Source organism: Solanum pennellii, chromosome 9 (genome assembly GCF_001406875.1).
Source record: "Solanum pennellii chromosome 9, SPENNV200".
NCBI lineage: Eukaryota > Viridiplantae > Streptophyta > Magnoliopsida > Solanales > Solanaceae > Solanum > Solanum pennellii.
This window is the reverse complement of record NC_028645.1, coordinates 11,477,425-11,500,915: the sequence shown is the minus strand read 5'-3', so window position 1 is coordinate 11,500,915 and position 23,491 is coordinate 11,477,425. Positions and strand designations below refer to the sequence as shown.

The 23,491-nt window shown below is 37.8% G+C and overlaps 1 pseudogene; it reads left to right on the top strand.

Annotated features, from left to right (window-relative positions):
* Nucleotides 1-13,699: 13,699 nt before the first annotated feature.
* On the top strand, nucleotides 13,700-14,519 carry LOC107031001 (annotated as a pseudogene).
* Nucleotides 14,520-23,491: the final 8,972 nt, after the last annotated feature.

Here is a 23,491-nt window from a genome sequence, read left to right as displayed (position 1 = left end):
ATCCCTTCAATAAAGCTCCACTTCATATGAACTACAAGATCATATTGATTGCGACATTATGTCGGCTACTTCTTGAATCAATTTGAAAAGTTGTGAGATGCTAGAAAGAAAAGGTATTGATGAGGTAGGTTTCCTTTCTTCATCCAAACTTCTATTAACTCCAAGTGATATATTTATAGAAATAACTATATTCTAAGCTATCTTATCTTGTATATACTGCATGTTTTTTCAATGATTTCACAGATCCTTGCATCTTACTTGTAGACTAATAGTCAAAAGAGAACTTAAAATGATCTTGTTGTTATATATGAATTATAGGTCATTTTTTCTAGTCTACTATTTAATGAGTTGAATTTCATAGTCTCTATATAAATCTTAGACCTTTGAATTGAAAAATATCTCAATTTTGCTTATATGATTTATAGGAATGCACAAACCGTTTAGAGAGATTGCATTTGTGGAGGAAGTAAATAGGATCAAAAATCAAACACTACAAACAACTTTCAAGTCCTAATTTCATACTATTTTTGAAATCTATGCTCTCACCAGGTATGTGATATTGTTAACCAACAAAAATAGTTTCACAATTTAAAAGTATTTTACTATTATGTATCAATTGTGAACTCATGCATGCTTATTATCGATACTTGTATATCCAACTATTATTAGGTAATTGTGAACTGTGAAAATCTAATCAGAACTCGCATAGTCTGTCTGCTTTTTTGTTATGTATGGAGTGTTATATTTTCCAGAATTTATTATCTTCTAGGCTACTGTTGGGACTTTCTGACCCAATTTATCATTACCCAAAGCAATCTCGTGTGAAATCCCCAAAATTTGAAAATACGGAGCCAAATTTAAAAATTTGAGCACACAACAAAATTGGCTTATTTTAAATTGATCATGTAAATGTCAGCCTACCATAGCGGTAAGCCTCCCGTTATGGAAGCACCAATATAGGGCTTGCACGACCATTATAGCAGACTACGTGAAATTAGACCCTAGTAATGTGATTTATTTTATTTTCCTCCCACTTTTGAAAGAACGAAGTAGATGAGGACTGCTCCAAAAACCCTATGTAGGCACCTTGGGCATGAGAGCAATGGAGGGAAGAGATTACATCAAGAGAGATGAAAACCCAAGGAATTTTGATCCTTGTTCGTCACAATTTTCTCTCATGGAGTCGAAAGCTCATAGTAAAGGTTCACCAATAGATACATGGTTCCTACGTAGGTTAGGTTCTTTTAAACAGAGAAGTTAAACCCATCTTTACTTACATCATATCTTGTGTATGCTTAGATTTTTCATGCATTGGCCTTTGTGCTCCGAGTTGGACAGTTAAGCTTGTTAAAAAGGTGGTGAGGGCCGATAGTGGTTGTTAGTAATTTTGTGGTTGTTCTATGATATGGTTGAGTATTGTCTTGGGAAGGGAAGTTACGGGCGAAGACACTAAGATGATTAGACACTGTCTAGACATTTAGCAGGTGATAGTTGTGTGTTTTTCAAGTTATGTATTTATGCATATCTACTACTTTATAGTATCACTTGTGCAATGCAATCTATAAAAAGCATAAGAAATAATATTGATAACACTCAAATACACATCATCAAATTCTAAATGTAGGCGGTCTCTAACAAGTATAAAATCCAACTACGATTTGGAGTCGGTCCTATAGGAGAGATACGATAAAGAATTCTATTAAGAAGTTAAATAGTGTTCTAATTGTTTGTAGAAGTAGAAAATTTGTAACAAATCATTAAATCACAAGGTTAAGACAACTAATGTCAAATGGGGGGATTTGAGTAACCAATTAATAACTACAAATAACCGGGAGTAAGAAAGTAAATAGTGTTTCTTGGAATAGAATGTCAATTTCGCAAAATAAGTAATTATTATTTACTAAAAGTCATTGAATATAAGTGGGTAGGTTAGAATTTAGGTTCAATAGTCATTTCTCGTCAACTATCACGAATCAAAGAAGTTCTTTTGAACCTCGTCTTCGAACCTCGACAAGCACAACACATATTAACAGCCTAATACCTTAATCAATCTAGTTTTCAAGTTAGTATGCAGGATTGCATTAAGACCCACTTTCTCAACTAAATCCGCAAAAAATCTTCCTCTCTTCTGCTATAGCTTGAGCGATAACAACAGCCAGAGCACCATAGAGCGTTATTGCCTGCTATAGTGACAACCAAAATAGCGAGGTGCAAGGTCACTATAGTGACCTTCATCATCCCAGAACTTTGAGGTCACACCAATGACTCCCGTTTGGCTAAAAAAATTTCATTTTTGACAAATTTTCTACATATCAGTGTTCCTAATGTAATCCCTTACGTAAAGATTAAAAGATCCAACAATTTCAAGTCCTAAATCATTCCCTAATCTAAGTTTTCTTCAACAAAACCCTTAAACTTCCCCTGCCATTTCTGAACTAATTTCAGCCTTAATCCCCCACAATTCTTGTGCCCATAACATTTTAGTAGCATTGTAAACGTAAAGGAAAGCCCCTTGCTTTGGAAAATTCAACAATCAAGCATTTCTTTTTGAATATAAATATATCCAAACCCTATTATATTCTTATTCAAATCTTAGCATGCTTTTTTTTTACCACCCTCCTATTATAATAGAATGAGTAAGGAGAGTAATATTTAACTTTATTTCAATGCGTTGAACACTGTATTCGAAGAGAATTGAGAGAGTTTTATTGTTGGAAGAGGGGGAAATGGGCATAAAAAAATATTCCCTCCCTCTTACCTTTCTATTTTGTGTGATGTTGTTGTAGCGTCTAGGAAGCCACTACAATGGAACCACTATAACGGGGTTATGATAGCTATAGACTCTAGAGTAATGGGAAGGGTACAAATTTTGTTATGGTTTTGCATGTTCGAATTCCCTTTAGGATAATCTTTTATATGAAGGATGTGGTAGTGTCATGTCACTTGCATAGGGGGTGCGTTCTTGACATGTCAAATCACGTGGAAAACCTTGATAACCATTATATTTATTTCCATTCGAGTGGTCGTTCACGGATGAAACTATCTTTAATTGGTACATGTTGTAACAATCCAATCCATCATTACTAAAAAGTATCTCGTACAGAGTCCCAAAAGTCCGGAAGTGCGATGGAAGAATTTTTAAAATTTTAGTGCGGTTATTTTGGACAAATTTAATTTTGTGTTAGGCTGACGTCTGCCCACCATAGTTGTAGTCTTCCCACTTGTATGGTCTGATAGGATCTATAGTAGGATAACAAAATTTTGCAACATAATTAATGTGTCATGTTTTACTTTCCTCCCACATTTGCAAGGAGACAATAGATGAGGGATGCTCCAAAAATCCTCTAATGTAACCCAGGTAAAGGGAGCAATAAAGGAGAAGAAGTATTATGCAAGTAAGGTGAAAGATTAAGGAATTCCAGTGCCCGTTTAGTTGATGTTTGGTCTCATGTAGGCTAGGTTTCCTAAATTTGAGAAGTTTAGACGTACTTTACCGCATTATATTTTGTAGATTTTCGTAGATTGCATGTATAGGCATTTAATAACGGAGTCTCGATGGTTATACATTCTTGATATTATGGTTAAAGCAGGAGATGTTATAATGGTTAAGGGGTGATTCTGTAGTTCCTTTTTATCCTTGAGTTCCTCGTTAGTATGGTTTGTGTAGTCCAATAGATATAAGTATGTATTTTAATGCATGTTGTGTCACTTATGTATTCATAATGGGGAGACCGTGGGGAAGCATATGTAATGACAAAATGTTAATAATCTCATGCAATGAATCAGTTATGCAACTTATGCTTTCAGGTCATATTGTTCAATTTGTTTGTGATTGTGTATGATTGTCATTGTTTGAAGGTTGGCTCGGGTAGAACATCAAGTGTAGGACATCCCCATAATTGCTCAAATACCATTACCGGTATAAAACTAATGGTTGGCTTGGGTATCATACTTTGTATGGGTATATCCATATAAAGTTGACTTGAATACCTCCTCAATACACTAACTATGGGTGGTCATATAACATGTTGGTACACTAAAAAGTTTAGTTTGGGTTACATAAGAGGAACAAATATGTGTTTATGGTTCCATGAGTGGACCTAATTTACTTCTCAATAGTACAATTATTTACCGTTAGATCCTTGAGGTGTCTGGGTTAGTTGAAAGGTGAATTGTTCTCAGATATGACTTGTATTCGATCATTTGGGACATGGTTCCTGGTACTATAAGTAAGAGTAAGGACTAGTTGTCTGAGCTATTGGTTCCTTGTGATGATTGAGGTATGTTATTTGTATTGACAACTCAATGCTTAAGGATTATTCCCACATAATTGTTTCAACTATTTGGGTTGAGTATATGGGGACTCAGTTCTTAGTTGTTTCTAATTGTGCTTCTTAACTATCATGATGATCTTGGTTTTATAAAAAAATTTGGTTTAGTTTTGTATGGATGAGTTGGCCAGAGGTGCCAATTTCAATTTCTATTCCAAAAAGGGCCAAGGAGTTGGCTATAGAAACTTAGAAAAAAAATGCATGTTGGTTGATAGAAATTAATGATGGCCTAGTATTCATATGTATTAATATGGTAGAAAGGTTAGGCTATAATCTTGCACTGTGATGACCTTTATTTCAGTAATATTAATGTGGTAAAAGGGTTAAACTATGATTTGACATTATGGTGGTGTAACATAGAGGCATGGTATTAAGATGCATTAGTTATGGTGTTTACTCGAGGAGGGTAAGATTATGTGGATAGAGACTTAGGTTGTTGTAACTTTTTTATTGCATGTTTTCTGCTAATTATATAGTTAATATTATGTGGTAGGTTCGGGTCGACTGATAATGCTATCAGTACTTGTTGTTTGTATTGATACTACTCTTCTTATGTCACTTGGCATAGTCTGGTTGCAGGGTCAACGATTTTTCATATGTGAAGATGATGATAAAATATGATGGCTTCCATTTTTCCTTTCTTATGGTCATAGCTATTTCTTATTTTATAATATAAGTATTACTCCTTTAGTGGCTCTTGTACCTGTCTAGGCTAGTTCCCTGGGAAGGACTTTTTGGTCATCTGTAAAAAGTTTTCATTCATTTTATGTTTTCATAAATTTATAAGGTATAACGAATAATTCCTCCACATGGTCTTTGGAACTTGAGGATTCACCAAGTATTGAATTTACAAAGCAATCCACTATCCACGAGCGGGAGGAGGAAAATCATCGGACCCTACATTAATTAACAATGTAGTTACAAGTATGAATTATTACATGGAATTTATAAGTATGAGGAATATGCTCGCCTCGATGGTAAGAGGAAATAAATGAAAATGTGCAACATGATCGTAAGAAGGCATAGATGAAAACATGAAATGAATGACCAAGCTATGTCATAGCAAAACCTTTAAAATAAGAATTATAAGTCACGGTCATGTTCAATTCATCGTCAAATCATATTGAAAGCTTCATAAAACCTTTAAGAACAATTTAGGCCATTTTGTGAGATATTTACAATTAACCAATATAGACCATGTGAGCTGTAACGTGGAATCAGGTGACTTGCTCCCACACTCAAAATAGATGTCCTTACTTTCCAAGGTAAGGACCTTAATTTCTAACTTAGGTGTATCCAATAGTTATGTCATTTAAGACTACCTTTCGGCGGTACGTAGTTAGGGATAATGAGATTAATACTAGAGAACCATCCTCTACTAACGAGAGAGCCCCATTTCAATATCCTCTGGTGCCAAGTAAAATCTCAATGTATTAGTCATAAGCATATACATATAATCATACATTAAAAAATACGATTTAGTTACCAATAAAATCTTAAAACATCATAGAGTAGTTCCTTAAACCATATGTGAGAAAAACATTCGTCAAATCATAATTTCTTATTGTGAGAAAAAGTTTCATAATTTCGTTGATGCTAATCTTAACGCAACCTAAATCATAATACATTAATTTTCATAAATCATGCATAACTTTCATCCAAATATCATTCATATATTCATAACTTTTTCATAAGTTCATGTCCTTAAGAGTTCATAATCATGAATAATGCATGGGTTCATGTGAAATCAACTAGAAAGCATGTGATATAGTCAAAATAATCATATTAAGATCAAATTCAAATAATTGAATCAATACAATTAGAGCTAATGTAGAATTGAATGAAAACATAATCAGATAGATGAAATTGAATTTGGAAATTTGAGAAATTTTTAGTTCTCAATGGGTAAATAGAACTCATTACCTTGAGGATCAAAGCCCAAGAGCAATGAAGGAATAGAAGACTAGAAGGCTAAAACCTAGTCTTATTATGTAATATCTCGTAATTTGAAATAGCTAAGAAACTAAAAATAATCTTTTTTGTAAAGAAAAGGGAAAATCTTGAAAATTTGACTAAGTTAAGAAAGTGAGTTTTGGTCATTTTCAAATGGCCATAACTTCTAAATCATGATGAGTTAGAGGTAGTTCTTTATTTGGTTGGGAAGCCTTTGGAAAGACTTTTCCAACGCCTCCATGTTTTCAAGATTTCAATATCGTGTGAGTGAGTTATCCCTTTCGAAAGTTGGGTTGTTGGATTGAGGAAAGTCCAAATTCGGATTTAAGAAAGGGCAAACTGGTATTTTATTCAATTAATTTTCTTTTTCATTCTTAGGAGTGTATTGGGGTAAAAAACAAGTCTTAGATCAATTTGAAAAAGTTAGAATTACGCTTATGGCTTGGAGAAAAGAGAAAAGAATAAAGAAAGGGACATAAGTCAAGGATTCGCCAAGAACGTATTGAGAATGTATGAGCTAAGTATTTTTTGGAGCAGTATTGAGAACCGATGTGGGGACGTGAGTTCATATTAACTCAAGACCACATAAACCATGTAGCCAATATGGACATAAAAAGGGTCATACTTAGTAGTGTAGGTTCTACAACGGCAAGGTATAGGATGGTCCTCTTGCAATGTGAAGTAAGATGTTGTACCATCACTTAGGCTCATAGTGATGGTTGTCGATTAGAGAATCTTCCACTGAAACTATATTACTTAATATGTAAAGAAAGTTGAGTTTGTTATTGAATTTTTCTATAACGAACTAAGTGTTTTCATTGTTTTACAAGCTTTTATATATTGCATGCGTTTCATTGCTTTATATTAATTCAAGTTATCCATGAGTTGAGCTGAGCTAAGGTAAGTGTTCCTTCTTACACTTTTTCAAGATTAAGTTGTTGTTAGCATTCCAACTCGCATACTCGTACATTTAATGTACTGATGTCAGTTGACCTGCATCATCTTATCATGCATACACATGTAACCAAGATCATCATCATCCAGTGCTTCATTGATCCAGTTGAGCACTCGGAGTCAGTGGTGAGCCTCCTTGCATTCGGGAGGAAATTTTTATTTGCTTTTTAGTCTTTCCTTTATACGATGTTGTGGGGTCTGTCCCAACATCCAACTTAGTATTATAGAGGCTTCATACACAGTCAGATAGTTAGTTTTGAGTCTCTATCTGTGTAGTGCTGATATTTTGTTATGAGTCTTGAGTGTCATTTCGTCCAACTTATTATTCTAGTAGTTATTAAATGACTTTTTTATTGAGTTAAGTCTTCCGCTGAGTTAAGTAATCCAGGCCAAGGGTTCGCTCGAGTCTAACAATTGTTGACACCCAATTTCGACCCTCCCCGATATCAATTAATTCACTAGCTTCTTAAGTTCCAAGCAATTTAAAATAATCAATATTTCATGAAAATTCAAATATACTTTCAAATACATTTTTTATAAATATTGGAAAATATGCAAATAAATTTTATAAATATGTGAAAATCGTCTAAAAAATTTAAAATTTTGTTGAATATTTTACTAATTAGTTATGTAGTAGTTTACATTTTTTTAATTATTTTAAATTACGTCGATTATTTTATTTTGCTAAAATTAAGAAGTTTATTTAATTAATTGATATTAATCTCTTTTGTCTTGTTGCCCGAACATTTTAAGTCATTTGGACAAATCAATTTGGGCCATTTTTTTAATACAATTTTGACCCAATATTCCTAAATGCAGCCCACCATAATTCCCAAGCCCACCATTTTCTTTTCCCTTCATCTGGCAGCCCATCCCAATTTCCCCTTTGTTTCCCTCGACCCGATCCAATCCTAATTCAATACCCAATAGACCCATCCCCAGACCCTATACGCATTCTTTCTTCTTCTCCATAGATTGCAGCGACCCGAATTGCTATAACGCTGGAGAAAATCGCGACCCGAGTCCAACAACTTTTGTTGTGTCGTCTTCTGCCTCTCTCCTTTATCCTTTTCGTACGGGAATAGTCTAGGTGTTGAAATCTCATGCCTATGCGTCCTTGGTTTCTAATCCAATGGCCAACCTTTCAATGCCGTTGAGGATGGTACCAATTTTGAGCTGGCACCTTATCTCTTTAGAATTGGAACTTCAAATTTTGAAAATCTCTCAAAAAATCCCTCCCAAAAAAATTCCCCCCAAGTCTGACCTAGATTTTCTTCTATAAATTCCCCATCTTCCTCTTTATTTGGTGGGTTTTTTTTCTAGATAGGCGATATTGAATGTGAAGAACGTGAGAGAAAATGGGAAAATATATAAGAACAGTGAGTTGAAAAAAGAAAATGTGGGTGAAAAGTTAGGTGGATGGAGGGATAGTTTAGAGAACAGAAAAGAAAACAAATAAGTATCGGGACTGGAGAGCACTGCAATCGAGAACAAATAACAGAGTTAATCGCTAATTCAATTCCGTTCTCTAGTTTGCGTGTTCTTCTCCTGCTCATGAAGTTTTGAGCCGGTGGTGGAAGTCAGGCGCTCCAGCTTATCTAAGTCTTGTTCGCTGCCCATCGAAAGGTAATATCCCTTTACCACGCTCTTTCCGCCTTTTTGTTTAGCTTGGAACAACATTCTGATTATGGAGAGTGTTTTTGGCTGTTGTTGGTTCCTGCTAAGCTTATAATTTTTGATATGATGTATAGCTTTAGTTTTTTCATCGAGTTATTCGCAATGTCGAGCTAAAGTTTCTTCATGAGTTTATGTTCAATGTTTGTCTCTTTATCTTTCGCATTTGAGTTTTACCGTGATTTTCCTCTGTATCCTTGTATGTTTGTTTAGTTATGTCGAACCTCTTCTCGTAGTTTACCGGTTTTGAACTTCAAAATCTCTTTCTTTTTTTTTACCACTGTTGACACTGTTTTGCTCTTAAGGAGTAAGACAAAGGCTTGAAAACCAATTGCATGATTGTTGCGTGTTGTGTTATGCTCGATTTAGTCCATATTAGTTTTGTTCTAGTTGTTGCTGCCATTATCCTCTAAATACATGATTTTTTTTACTTATGCATGTCTATTTCGCCCTGTCTTATTGTTCCATTCCTTTTTGCGAAATTTGATCGCGTAATTTGTGTTGACATTTCTTTAGGGAGTCTCCAATATCATGTTTATCATTTTGTCTTTGTTGTTTAATCGTGCTGGCCAGCTTCTCTTGGATGCCGTAATCCATGTAGATTTTTTTAAAAAAAGTGTATATAAGAAGTGCACTGTGGCGATTGAAATATTTGGTTAGGCTTCGATTCGGTACAATTTGTTTTTTATCTGTCAATTCTCAACTCGCTAATTTTTTACAAGATTTGTTCATACCTAGATTCTAGCGTTGTGAATACACTCTATGCTACATTCTTCCCCGTGATTTTATTTCATGGTTTTTTTTTGTAATTTGTTTAGTTGGTTAGATAGTCGGGAGATTTGTTTTTTAGGAGTTTCAGTGTGGGTTTCTAAGTCAAGTAAGGGTGGGGTTTGATTGTTGCGGTGTTCCTAAAGTTGAGTTTCCATTTCTTCGATCTTTGGAGTCTTCCGTCTAGTTTTTTTTTTCTTTTCCTAAAATGTCGACTCTTATTCGTATCACGCTAATAAAATCACCTCGACAATTGGAATTTGGAATTAAATTCTAATATTTGGATCAGCTACCATATGATTCCCTAATGAGTTTATATTTTAATACCCTGCTCTCTAATTTTACTCCTTTCCTTTACTTGTGAGTGATGGCTGTATGACTATTCATGCCTTTAAATTTAGAACGAGGGTGATTATTGAGGAATCAATAGTTTTATTCTCGTATAATTTAAGAGTGTTTAGTTTCATCAATTTGGTTTCTTTGTGGCCTACTGTGAGCAATTAGGTGAGTGTATTAATTGCAAAGGTGATCAGCTCCTTCCTATTATTTATCTCTTGGTCTCCTTAAATGAGCATAAAATGTGATCTAAGTCATTCGGATGCCTATTTGTTTTGGATTGCTAATAATAAAAAAATGTTCCATCCATTTTCCCTTTTTTCTGTATTAATTCTCATCTTTTCCTTTCTTTGCATGTAAAAATCCATTTCGAGTTACTGTCATCTCCCTTTGCATTTTCGAGAGATCCATCAAGGCTCAAGCTATGCTATCGAGTCTCCTACTCCAAAACGACGAACAGGTCCCCCCTAAACCGGAGAATTTGAAGCCGATTGAAGAGTTTAAGTTTTGTGGCCAAAAGCCCATATTTTTGTATTTATTATATGTCGTATTTTGTTAGTTTAGGCCCAAATCCTTGTAAACTATATTTATTTTATTTTGTTAGCCTAGGACAGGTAAAAAGAAAGTGGGTTAAAAATCCAAAAGAAAATGGGTCCAAATACCGGTCCAGGCGAACAGAACCCGGTTTGGAACCAACGACTCTCTCTCTCTCTTGCCTTGTTGTCTATTTGTTTGCGTTTATTTGTCGCTAGTTTAAAGTTAGCGAACTCCAAATCCTCGTAATACGCCATAATATTTTAAGTAATTTTAAAAATCAAATTAAGTTTAAATTATTTTTAAAATTTATAAGTTTAGTTTAAATAAAATCTAAGAAATTCATTTTCAAACAATTTCCAATAAATTTTATAAGTTAAGACAAATCAGTTAGTTGTTGGATAATCGTACTTAACAGGTATTTTAGGTGCCTTAAACACCTTCCTAATATACAATATTAATCCCCGAACCCCTAAATGTTTTCAAATGATTTTATCTGTTTAAATCTTTTGGGAACTTGTTTTTTCTTCAAAAATTAAGTGGCGACTCTAAGAAGTCGAAAATTCTTGAAAAATATTTTTTTATAAAACAGAAATGGTGACTCCGCTGGGGAATTTTTGAGGATTCTAACCTTAAGACTAACATTATTTGGATATAATTGCTTATTTATTTACTTTATTATTATAACTGTTGCTTTTTTTAATGGCATATTTCCACCAAATGGCAAGTAGTTTGCATTAGGAAACGGAAGTTACGTGGCTTTCCACGGCTTCTTTCAGAAATACACAAAAAAATTCATTTGGAAGTATCAAACAAATAGTTGGAATGCGGTCATCCGACATTGTTTGGTAGCTTCACCCCGATGTTTGTCCGACTCGGGTAACCGTCAACTTGAAACTTATTCTAGTAAGCCTAGGCTAGAGCGAAACCAAAACCAAAATTAAGCATTAGTCTAAGACGGCTTAATACCCAAAGTGTATTAAGTCCATTTATTAGAAAACGCCAAAATCGTGTCTAAGATCTCCGATGTAACGAGACATCATTTTATTTGACATTTGAATGATGTATGTGTCAAAACCAATTTGGGGGTGGATAAAATTAACTAGTTTCTGTTTTGTGGATATGGACCATTTTCTAAAGTTCAACATGGTCGTATCAGCGCCACCTCAACTCACGATGTGGTATAATAATTTGGACGGGGATCATAGAAGAACCCTCAACAAATATGTAGGTGCTCTGACATAATTGATCAACATGAACGGTTGGCCGGAACTGGTTGAGGTCCTTACGGAATATTGGGATAGCCAACGAATGGTGTTCCGATTAGGAACCTCCGAAATTACACCGACTTTAGAGGAAAATCCGAGACTGCATAGACACGGTAGGCACTAGGATAGAAAGGAAAGCGAGAAAACAAAAGACATCTTTATCCCTAATAAGCTTTCTATAGAAAATATTGCTGACTGGACTGGTACCAAGAATCCCACGTAGAATTCAGAGATCTTTATATCTAATTTGGACATGCAAGCTTCTACACCACTTACAACCTAGAGTTCAAGATCTCCTACAGAGAATGGAATGAAATTCATCCATTAGCATTTGTTGTAGCGTTATTGGGAACAATGGTATTTCCACATGGTCCAAGTCTGAGGATCAATACGCGAGTTATAACACTCGCGCATACTTTGTTCAAAGGGTATGAGAACCAAGGGAAAACAAAGTACTACCCTATAGCTCCAGACATCTTGTCCGATATGTATCGAGCCCTGGGAAAATGCAAAGAGGGGCACTGATACTTCCAAGGATGCAACTTGCTCCTTCAGTGGTGGATCCTCAGCCATTTAGAAAAGGGTGCTGGGACTTGGGAGCTGCATACTCTTAACAACAAGAACACCCTTAAATATTTGAATGACATGTTGTACTGGGCAAATATGGATAATTCGATAACAAGGGGGAGATGGGCTCAGATTTTCTCCGAATTGTGAGAAGAGGATCTCCAATGGATGCTTGACCGCTTCATCTCCAAGGAATTCATCGTGGAGAGCCACGGACAGGTTGCGTTTCCTCTACCAGGTATTCAGAGAATTCGCCCTTATGTACCCTTTCGAGTCTTGCGACAGTTTGGGAGAAGACAAATTATACCCAATGAGGTGTACTATGGCGCTTATGTATACGATATTGGAGATGATAGAGTACACGACGCGTCTAAAATATTCAGAGAATGGAAAAGTGCTAAGCGTATGGATAAATACACCATCGCCCTTGACCGATTCAATGTTGGATATGATAAGGGTTACAAAGAATAGCTGAAGAAGGACATACAAAATGTCTACTCCCAAACCCCGCGCAACTTTCGCAGCGTAACGGACAAAGAAGCCAAAGCATTGGCCGAGCTACAAGAGGTAAAGAAAGATGCCTAAGAAGTGTACGCTAAGTTTAGTGAGAACCAAGATACTCTTGAGAAGGAAACCCAAGAGGTGGAAAGACTAAGGCGTGGTTGTGATGATTTTGATACCTGGGTCAAGGAGAAAATCGAGAGGATGTGATACGAAAGCTTGGAATACAAAGGACGCCTTGGTGAAGGATTCTTGCTGATGTTTAGATATATGTTTCAGCAATACAAGACTTAGGGGGACGGCGACGGAGCAGGACCATCTGGAGAGACATAGTGGATTTCGCCCCTGCGCGGGTTTTTCTATATGTATTTCTCATTTTAGCCCCTGCGTGGCCCTACCTTTATTGCACTTTTAAGTGACCCCTGCGTGGGTTTTTCTTTAATGTTTTATCCGTTATTTTCCCTTCTGTGAATATTATTATTCACTTGTGAAGCTCATTTTTGGAGGAATTGTTTGTTTTGTTCAATTCACGCGTACATCATTCAAATGCGCTAGGCCTACCCTTGGCACAAAAGGGTCCCTCCATATATGTTAGGACGCGATATATGTGTTATTAATTGCTTATGTGTTATGTTGCTATGAATGAGGATATCGAAAATCCACTCCTTTCCAGAAATTTCCTAATGTACAGAAGTCGCTATTACAATGTCCGACCAAAGCTTTCTGAGTCTTAAGTTTCTCACTCAGAAGACAAACCTCATCTCCAAATCCTAAACATTACTCTACTATCTCAGGAAAGGAAAAATTGCCGCTATGCACAAAGCAAAGGGTATTCAAACTAAACCAAGTGAAGAAGAGAAGGTCGAGATCCAAAGGCAGCGCGGAAAGCGTCTGTACGAATCACTATTTCCTCCTGAAAGCCCCGAACGGGAGATAAACAAAGAATGTTATGAAGAGGAAAGCTATGAGGAGTTGCTTGCCCGCCCACCTTCTTTCGAGGGACGTCTGGCAAACGGAGTCAACAAAATTTCTCTCGAGGCATATCTGTAGGAAGGCAGGACGAAGATAAAGGTCATCTAATGCACTTTCATTTTGAACACTATCGATCTAGGGTCCTCCTCGGGCCCGTTAAGAAAGCGTCCTTCCTAGGCGGGATTACGAGATCTCCGCAAAACGTGCTAATGTCATCGCAGGGAGAAAGGGCATTCAATAGAGCAGTGTATTGGGTTCAAAAATGCAGTCCGTTATTCATTCAGTACGGATAGTACTCCTAAAACTTGGGGTGACGGCGTCATCTTTGCATGTGATGAACCACGTCCTGACATATCGGTCACTGAAGGAACCAGATTCTTTCATTGCTCATTCACACCTTTCAATAAAACAATGAGGGAAATCTACTCAGATTTGGTTCAGAATAGCGCCTTTACCCATTACTACAAGAATGTGGACATGCAATATCCTCTTCAGCACGAAATCCGAAAGTGTTGTCCCTATGATCATCACGCCATAGACCATAACATTGAAAAGTGTCTTGAGTTCCACCATGACCTCAAATCTCTCATCAGAATGGGAAAGATTCAAGTTGAGACTGTTCCCCGTGGCTAAGATGAAGATGACGAAGATAAGAAAATGACTGAGATGCAGTCATTGACTTATGTTTAAAGCTTTGATTGTTTTTCCATTTCCTGTTAATCCCAACGAATGAATAAATGAAAGTATTGTCTTTTGTACTCGAACTACACTGGGCCTGAATTCTCCTTGTGAGATACGTAGGCAACCTTCCCAGGCCCGACCCCTATATTTAAAACTTTTCATTCTCTCCTTCATGTTACGAGAAGATACGAAGCCCAGATCAACGGACGTCAAAGGGCAGCTGCAAGAAGACCTTAGCTCAACGTGATTTAGCCTTTCTGAGACAGAGTCAAACTAAAACAAGCAAACTCCTTCTTGTTAAAATGTATTTCTGTCCTCACTCGTGGGTTGAAAATATTCTTAAACAAAGCAACTTGTGTGTTTATCTGCTCTCTGTGTGATATTATGATTTTGTACTCTGAATCTGCACTGACAAATCTGCCTTTGAGTTGTTTTCCTTTTCATGTATTTTGAAACTGAGCTGTGTCGATAAAAAGTTGGCAGATCATCCTCATTTCACCAGATCAAAAGGCCCCTCAGATTCCTTCCCTAGACAAAGCTCAGACAAAGGAGAGACAGTTTTGGTGGATAATAACGAAGAAGTGAGTCTTACTGATGTTGTGGTGGCTCAACCCACCGTAGAGGACTATAATGAGTTGATTATGTAGCTGATGCAGCAAACTACAGAGATAAGGGTGGAAATGCAAAGGAGACAGGATCTGCCTCCGCCAGGTTTTGCCGCTAATGTTGCTGATAAGAAACCTCTAATCTACTTCCCTTCTTCAAATATGGATCAAGCTCAGAACCAGCCATCTACACCTACTCAGAATATGTCGGTTATAGATCTGACTATACAAAATCCCCAATATGCTTCCGCATCTTACCAAACTCCACCTCCTCCTCAAAACAGCCATCCCCAAATTCCATCCCATCCTCAAAATACCCACCATCAAACTGCTCCTCCACCACAAAATCAAAAACAAAATCCAAATCAAAATAATTTTAATCCAAAAACACCCCACCACCTCTTAAATCAGAATACAAATCCTCAAACGTACCCACAAAATTATCAAACTGCTCAAAATGCTCAGAGTCCCTCTGTAGCTCCATCCTTACCAAAAAGAGCCACTTTCCAAATTTCTGTCTCTGCCGAGCATGATGTGCACAGTTCTGATTGGACCATTACGAGAAACAGGAAAAGGAGTATAGGGCAAAGGAAGAGGTAAAGGTCGACATAAAGGAAGAGACTAAGAAAGCCATGAAAGAGCTTTAATGCGTCCCTGATATCGCCGGGCTTAGTTATGAAGACTTTTGCATTCATCCAAATTGGAACCTTCCGGAAGGATTCAAAATCTCAAAGTTTGACACCTTTGGAGGAGTGGGCAACCCTGTGGCTCATTAGAGAGCCTACTGCGACCAGCTCGTTGGAGTTGGTAGGGATGCAGCTCTATTAATGCGGCTCTTCAGCCGAATCCTGTGTATAGAAGCTCTCGAATGGTTCACCACGCATGAAACCAGGCAATGGCTCAGCTGGAATGTATTGGCCAAAGATTTTATCGATCGATTTTCTTACAACGTAGAAATTGTTCCTGACCGATTCTCTTTGGTGAAGATGAAGCAAAAATCAATCGAGAGCTATAGGGAGTTTGCCTATAGGTAGAGAAAATAAGCGGCAAGGGTGAGACCGCCCATGTCTGAGAAAGAAATCGTTGAAGTATTCGTGCACGTGCAAGAGCCTGAATATTATGATAGAATTGTGTTGCTCGTTGGAGCAAAGTTTGCCGAGATAGTAAAGATTGGTGAGACTATAGAGGACGGTTTTAAATCATAAAAGATAGCCCGTGTAGTCGAATCGCCTAGATCTTCAGGGTTGTTGAAAAAGAAAATAGAAGAAATAGCTGATGTTTCATATGGGGGAAAGAAAAACCCCAGCAGCTCGTCATATTCCCAAGGTTGTTGCAGGCCTTCCCAAAATTCTTACCAAGCTTGCTACGCGCAAGCTAGTCATCCCAATAATCCTCCAATTTATCAGAATGCTATCGCCACTTATCCAAGCGTCCAAGCTCCACTATACCAAAATCCACCCCTGAATTACCAAAATCCAACTCCCATTTACCCAAATCATCCTCTACCCTACCAAATTCCATATCCCTACCAAGGTGCTGCTCCCAACTGTGCTAACGTGCAGTCAAGCTATCGAGCACCCCCTCCTGTGTATCAAGTACAAGCTCCACCATATAAAAATCCCCACCCGAACTACCAAGATCCATCACCAAACAACCAAACAATTCCATATCCCAGAAGCCAAGCTCCCCATCCAATACCAGAATTTATCAACAGGTACCTCCTCCCCAACAAGGCAGTTATGACCTTCCCCGACCCAGATTCGAGAAGAAGCCTTCAAGTAACTTCACTGTGCTCGCTGAAAGACGAACAAAGCTGTATGAGCGACAAGCTGCAGCCGGATACATCCACCCTGTGGGGCCCAAACCCGTGGATGTCAATTCAAAATTCTACAGACCTGATCAGAGATGTGCTTATCATTCCAACAGTGTTGGGCATGATACTGAGGATTGTATCAACCTCAAGCACAAAATTCAGGATTTGATTGACCAAGAGGTAGTCTCTCTCCAACCAGCGTCACCAAATGTCAACACCAACCCGTTTCCAAATCATGGGGGTGGCAATGTTAATATGATCAAGACAGACAATGACTGGTGTGGAATGAAAATGATTACTCCAATCGTTCACGATGATTTGGAAAAGGCTGTAGCTTTTTTGAGCATCAAAGTGAAGAAAGAGTTTGTTATTTTGAAACCCGCAAAGGCTATTGCTTTGGTGCCATCAAAAACTCTCATCCAGCATAAGTTCATTATTGAAACTGCTGCTGCACAAGGCATGACCAGATCCGGAATATGTTACACTCTTGACGAGCTTGCTCTCGAAGCTCAAAAGAAGGATCAGGCTAAAAGGCCAATAAGTGAAGGTGAGGCAGAGGAATTCTTGAGGAGAATGCAACCAAAAGATTATTCAATTGTCAATCATTTGTAGAAGACTCCAGCCCAGATTTCTGTATGGGCCATACTGATGAGTTCTCAATCACACAAGCAGGCTTTGATGAAGGCTCTCAATGATACGTATGTACCCGCGGGCAAAAGAAGCAATGACGTGGCCACTATGATTCACTAGGTTATTCGAGGGCATCGAATCAGCTTTTGTGACGATGAGTTGCCTTTTGAAGGGAGGTTGCACAACGAGGCGTTTCACATCACTGTTGTTTATTGCGAAAAGGTTATCAATCGCGTCTTAGTAGATGATAGATCTGGTCTGAACATCTGCCCATTATCAAAGCTAAGGCAGTTGAAGTTCGACCTTGGGAAGATGGAACAAAACCAAGTCAATGAATGAGGCTTTTATGGGGTTCAGAGAGATATGTTGGGAGTGGTGAATCTGATCATCCAATGGGTCCAGCAGAATTTGGTGCACAGGTTCAAGTATTGGATATCGATACCAGCTATAACCTTCTTCTGGGAAGGCCTTTCATCCATATGGCTGGAGTTGTCCATTCTACTCTGCATCAGATGATGAAGCTCATTTAGAAGAACGAAGAGCTGTTTATTCATGGCGCCAATCATTGATGAAGTATCGCGAGGTACATATTTTTACACGGTGGAGCTGGTAAATGCCACCGGTAAAGACTTGGCCCCACAAACTCCCATGTCTGCCATGTACAAGATGATAGCCACTGTGATGTTGCAGAATGGTTTTGAACCAGGTTTCGGATTGGGGAGAAATTTCCTAGGAATTATTGAGCCTATTTCGGTCCTTATTAAAGTAGCCAAATATGGTTTGGATACGTCCCCACAGATGATGATATAAAGACGAAGAAGAAAAATGATCAAGCATTGGCTAAGCTAATCCCACATCTATATCAATCCTTCCCAGTTCGGGAGTATGCTGAGCATCAAGACCTTGGGGAAGGAATCTGTGACCTCTTCGAGGAGATCGCTGCTGTTATTGAAAAAGAGGTCGAGCTAGCTAGTATCCCCGATGCTGAGCCAGGAGAGATGCTGCAGAATTGGACCTCCACGCCCATCTTGATCCCTTGAACTCCCCAGTAGAAGGGCATCGTTTCATGTATATTAAAATCAGTGGTAGTTCAGAAGAGGCCCGAGACCCACCATTTTGCATTTTCTTAGCTGTTTGAGTTTTCAAATTTCCGTCATGATGTTCACAGAAGGCAATATGGACCTATGCCATGGCCAAAGTAAGCATTGTTTTAAAATTTGAATGAAAGCCTCTTTGTTTCTAAATTTATTTATTTAGTCGTTTGTTATAATTTGATTTTCCAACTTTGTTTATTTATGGTTTCAGTAATGTAATTTTTAAACCTGCCAATGTCATGTCATGTCACGAGCTGAATGAACAAAATAAGGTAGGTGATGACGAGTTTGATGATTACGAAGAAGAATGTGAGGAACCAAAGTATGTCGCCAAGGAATTTCGGTAGTTTGAAAACCAGCATAAGCCGAATCTAGAGGAAACGGAAACGGTAAATCTGGGAGACCCAAAATGTGTTAAAGAGGTTAAGATCAGCATCCACTTAAATGAAACTCAAAGAAACTGCCTAATTCATTTTCTTGCTGAATATATTGATGTCTTCGTCTGGGAAGTCGGTGACATGCAAGGGCTGAGTACCGATGTTGTATTTCATAAACTACCGATTAACCCGGGGTTCGATCCGGTGAAACGAAAAACTCACAAATTCAAGCCTGAACTGAGTTTAAAGATTAAAGAAGATATCACCAAGCAGATAGAGTCCCAATTGGTGGAAGTGACACAATATGCAACTTGGTTGGCCAATGTTGTTCCGATCGCCAAAAAAGACGAGAAAATCAGGATTTCTATCAACTATAGAGACCTCAACAAAGCTAGCCCGAAGGATAATTTTCCGTTGCTGAATATTAATATTTTGATTGATAATTGTGCTAAGCATGAAATGTAGTCATTTGTTAATTGTTACGCAGGTTACCACCAGATTCTGATGGATGAGGAAGATGCAAAAAAGAAAGATTTATTACACCTTGGGGTGTATATCATTACAGAGTGATGTCATTTGGCCTCAAAAATATCGGTGCTACCTATATGAGGAATATGACAACCATATTTCATTACATGATTCATAAGGAGATTGAGGTGTATGTGGATGACATCATAATCAAGTCCCCTGAGAGTTCGGACCACTTAACACATTTGAGGAAGTTTTTGGATCATCTGCGTCGGTATAAGTTGAAGTTGAATCCCGCTAAATGTTCTTTTGGAGTGCCAGCCGGCAAGTTGTCGGGACTTATAGTCATCAGAAGAGGTATTGAACTCTATCCTTCCAAGATTAAAGCAAGTCAAGAATTACCTTCGCCGAAGACTAAGAAGGAGGTGATGAATTTCTTGCAGAGGTTGAACTACATCAGCCGATTTGTAGCTAAATCAACCGTGGTGTGTGAGCCTATCTTCACGCTGTTGAAGAAGGATGCTCCGACAAAGTGAACTGAAGAGTGTAAGACTTCTTTCGATGCTATCAAGAACTATTTGTCAAATCCACCGATATCGGTTCCTCCACGAGAAGGGAGTCCTTTGTTGTTGTATTTGTCTGTCTCAGATAGTACATTTGGATGCGTACTTGGTCAACACGACGAGACAGGAAAGAAGGAAAGAGCTATCTATTACATAAGCAAGAAGTTTACTCCATACGAGTCTCGATACACTCTGTTGGAGAGAACATGTTGTGCTTTGACTTGGCTTGCCCAGAAGTTGAGACATTATTTGTCTTCATATACCAAATATCTCATTTCCATAATGGATACATTGAAGTATATTTTCCAGAAGGCGATGCCGACCAGAAAGTTAGATAAATGGCAAATGCTGTTGAGTAAGTTTGATATTGTGTATGTGACTCAAAATGCGATAAAAGCACAGGCTTTAACTGATCATCTCGCAGAAAATCCTATCGATGAAGAGTATAAACCGCTTAAGACTTATTTTCACGATGAAAAAGTGTCATTTGTGGGTGAAGAATTTGGGAATCATCACCCCATGACAGCTAAGCTCCAATTTAATTGCACGAACAACATGGCTGAATATGAAGCTTGTAATCTTGGTTTGAAAATGGTCATCGACATGAATGTCTACGAGTTGTTGGTTATTGGATATTCAGATCTTTTGATTCATCAAGTTCAAAGAGAACGGGATGTGAAGAACCCAAAGATTATACCTTACGTACAGTATGTGCAGAAGTTGTGCAAAAGATTTCGTAAGATCGAGTTCAGACATACTCCTAGAATACAGAATGAATTGGCCGATGCTGTTGCCACCATCACTTCGATGATTAAACATCAGGATACAAATTATATTGATCCTCTGGATATAGAGTTGAAAGAAAATCCAGTCCATTGTTCCCATGTTGAAGCATATCCAGACAGTTTGCCTTGGTATTTTGATATAAAGAAGTATTTGGAGTCTGAAACTTATCCCGAAGATGCTACGTCCAATCAGAAAAATTTGATACGTCGTATGACTCTCAATTTCTTTCTATGTGGAGAAATCCTATATAGGAGGACTCCAGACTTAGGTCTTCTCATATGTGTTGATGCTATTGAAGCTGGAAAGCTTATTGAACAGATACATGCAGGAGTTTGTGGCACGCATATGAATGGACTCACTTTGGCAAGAAAGATCCTTCGAGCTGGTTATTTCTTGATGACTATGGAGAATGAGTGCTGCAAGTTTGTGCAAAAGTGTAATAAATGTCAAGTGCACGGTGATTTGATCCGAGTGCCGCCTCACGAGCTCAATGCTATGAGTTCACCTTGGCCATTTGTAGCTTGGGGTATGAATGTCATCGGTCTGATAGAGCCAGTCGCTTCTAATGGATACAGATTCATTTTGGTTGTCGTTGATTACTTCACCAAGTGGGTGGAAGAAGCTTCTTACAAGTTGGTAACCAAGAAAGTTGTGGCTGATTTTGTTTGCAACAATTTGATATGCAGGTTCGGGGTACCAGAATCGATCATTACTGATAATGGTACGAATCTTAATAGTCACTTGACGAGAGATATATGTGAGCAATTTAAGATCACGCACCGGAATTCTACTACTTATCGTCCTCAAATGAATGGAGTCGTAGAAGACGCCAATAAGAATATCAAGAAGATTCTGAGGAAAATGATTGAAAAGCACCGAGGTTGGCATGAGATGTTGACATATGCTTTATTGGGTTATCGGACGACTGTCAGAACGTCGACTGGAGCGACGCCATATCTGCTAGTATACAAAACAGTAGCAGTCATACCGGCTAAAGTTGAGATTTAGTCATTGAGAATCATCCAAGAAGCTGAGTTGAATAATGCTGAATGGCTTAGAAAGAAAATCGATCAGTTAACTTTGATCGACGAAAAGATAATGGTTTCTATTTGTCATTGTCAGTTGTATCGACAGAGAATGATTCGTGCTTTTCATAAGAGAGTAAGAGTCAGAGTTTTCGAAGTTGGTCAGTTGGTCCTTAAGCACATTTTTCCTCATCAAGATGAATACAAAGGAAAATTCGCACCGAATCGGTAGGGACCCTACATCGTTCGTAAAGTATTATCTGGAGGTGCTTTGGTCCTGTATGAGATGGATGGCACCGCATGGCCTAAACCTATCAACTCAAACACTGTCAATAGATACTACGTATGAAGCTTTGGTTTGCATTTCTGTTATTTACTTGTAATCATTCTGTTTGCTTGTATTTGTTTTACTTAAATTTTTATCCCTCTGTAATGAACTACGTCTGACCTGAATTATAAAGAATGAGATACGTAGGCGTCCTATGTCGGCCTCGGTCACCCCATTTATTCCTTTTAACTATTTCTTTGTATTTGAACTACGTTTGACCTGAATTCTCAAGAATGAGATACGTAGGCGGCCTATGTCGGCCTCGGTCGGTTTCTTTGTCATTCTATTTTGAGGGGGGAACTACGTTTGACATGATTCCTGCCTCAACAGGATACGTAGGCTCCACAAGGGTTCGTTCATATATCCCGTAAGATTTCTATTCATCTTTACAATAGAAACTGGGACAGAATTTTTGAGAGGAACTTTAAAATTCTCGAGAAGGAGATTTTTCCTCAGCAAGTCAAGACTGAAGTTATTTTGAGATTTGCAACTGGGACAGAATTTTTAAGAAGATCTCAAATTTTCCACGATCTACTCAGTTACAGTAGAAAGATAAGCAAGACAGTGAACTGGGACAGAAATTTTGAGGATGGCCTCAAAATTTCAACATGGGTTTATCTACATGTCCGGAGTGACTCGGAAAACTCCCCAGAAAATAATCAGATAAACCTCCAAGCATCAGACTCAAAGAAGTTTGTTAAGCCTGATATGACATGACATGGCAATGACCTTTTTTAGATACTATTTCTTGAAAAAAAATTCTCTTAAAATTTTCCTTTTACGTTTCATTTGTTTTGGCATAAAATATTTTGTCTTATCTATCAAGAGTTGGGAGATCGGGAAATCAACCGGAGATAGCAGGACAAGGAGCAGACAACTGAAGAAATCAACACAAATCAGTTCATTTTTCAAACTAACAATTATTCTGGACGCGGGTTTATAGCTTTACTCTGAAATCAGCAAATTTTTCCGATGGATGAATATGGAGAAGTCAAAGGAGGAGAAGACTATCCCAAAATCAATAGTTCTCCTAGAAGCAGGTTTCATTTTGTATCGCTTATGTCGGAGACTTGGGAATATGATTGTTTATTTCAATCAATTTCCAACAACATGAAATTTATAAAGAACGTCCAGCTAGATTCGAAGGTGAATCAAGCGAAAATCTCAAGGAATGGTTTACGGTTTCCGTAAAGGACGTCATTTGCATCATAATGTCGGATATGATATTATGAATTACCCGGAAGGGTTAGTTATTTTATTTTC